Consider the following 1,827-nt stretch of genomic DNA (forward strand, 5'->3'; position numbering starts at 1 on the left):
CCTCTACTGTGTCCTGCACCAGGTGGGCTTCAGCACATGCTTGCTGTACCCAGGCCGTGCCCTTTTTTTAAGCCTGATTCTTTGAGGGAGGTCTTTGGTGGGCCTGTCAGCGTCACGCATTTTCCAGCACTTGAAGGGACACCATCTGCTCAAAAAGGAGCTGCGAACAAAATGTCTCAGACACTCAGTTTACCAAAAATGAAATTGCTTTAAAATCCCATATGCTGCATTGTTTTCCGTCAAGCTTTGGCTGATGGCAGAGGTGAAGTGACTAAGGCAGTTTCTGATTAGTCGCTGCGTTTTCCTTTCTGGCCAAAATCAGCGGGGCTGAGCACTGTCACTTCTCGCCTGTTTGGCAGAGGGTTTTCTTCAGCCTCAGCTGCTGAAAGCCGGAGGTTATCGAACTCAAAGACCTCCCTCTGTTACTTTTAAAGTGAGCTTACTTGACTTTTGCTATCGTAGGAAGCCTTGCAGTCAGGGATGTAGTTAACGCTGATACTTCAAGCACACTTTTTTCCTGATTTTGGGGTCTGTCTTGGTGATGTGGGGGCAAAAGCACCTCCTTGCCCAAGGAAAGCCATGCCTGGTAGTTGCTTGTCATGGCCTGCAGCTCCTTAGTGTGGCAGTGCCACGGGGCAGTGTCAGGTGAACGTAGAGGGAAAACCTGTCCAAGATCTCTGGATTTTGTGGGGTTGCAAAAAGCAAATGCTGCGAGGAGCCATTTATTAGTCCAGGATAACGCAAAATTTGAAATACCAGAGCAGGAAGAATGTTATTTCAGCTCTAAAAATAGCTTCCTTGGCCTTTAAAACACTGAGAAGCGTACAGAGCGGTTGCCTTTCTGCGAGAGCAGCTGTCTCCTCCCTTGGCAGTGCTGCTGCCACAGAAATGCGGCCGCTTCAGTAAGGGCTCAGGGGACCTGCTGGTGCTGAGCTTGCTCTGAGGACCTGTGCTTTGAGGGGTTCGTAATCCCTGGGGATCAACGAGATGAAATCTCTTCAGGGTGTGCCACGAGGGCCAAAGCTGCAGGGCAAAGGAGCGTTGCTTGACCGCTAGAAGTATAAAATACTGATAAACGGCTGATGTATAACTCAGCTCACCTCTGGAGGCTGGTGTGGGTTTAGGCAGGTGGCTGTCTTGTGTTGGTTCATAAGTGATAGCACCAGGGCAAAACTTCGGATAAATGCCGCCTTATTTGGGTTTTAGGAGAAGAATCAAGACAGTCAATAAATAACATCAGTCATACCGCATCCTGGCAGAGAGAGAGAGGGGAGGGAGAGGAGAAAAATAGCGCTAGTGTTCACATTGTCTTAGTCCCACTAAGGTCAGACAGTGAAGGGATCCCTCCACGCCAGGAAACGTTCCCAAATGGTTATTGTTGAGCTGTTTGGCTGGGAATGCTTCCCCCCAAAATTCCAACCACAGAGATTCTTTACGGAGACAGCAAACCCCACCATCCAGTAGGAAAGGGAAAGGGGGTGGATGAGGACAACCTGGCCCAGGCTGTTCCCGGGGTCTCTTGCTACCGGGCGGCTGCTTCTTTCAGGTTTCCGAAACACTTAGCAAACGGCCACGGCTTCCCGGGAGGACTGCAAAGACATCGCCGCCGGTTTTGGGCGGTGAGCCCTCTTCAGTGCCTCCGGCAGCAGCACCCGGAGCCGCACGCTGGGCAGGTGCTGCTGGCACCGGGGAGGGAGGGCAGGGAGGGGGACAGAGAAGGAACCACCCTGCGGCCCGCCTCACAGCCGCGCCTGGCGCAGCGCAGACGCAGGGCCCGTACGCGGTGCTGGGGCCCAGCACGGGGCTCGTTTTTGGCGGAGACTCGGC

This window comes from Chroicocephalus ridibundus, chromosome 5 (genome assembly GCF_963924245.1).
Source record: "Chroicocephalus ridibundus chromosome 5, bChrRid1.1, whole genome shotgun sequence".
Lineage (NCBI taxonomy): Eukaryota > Metazoa > Chordata > Aves > Charadriiformes > Laridae > Chroicocephalus > Chroicocephalus ridibundus.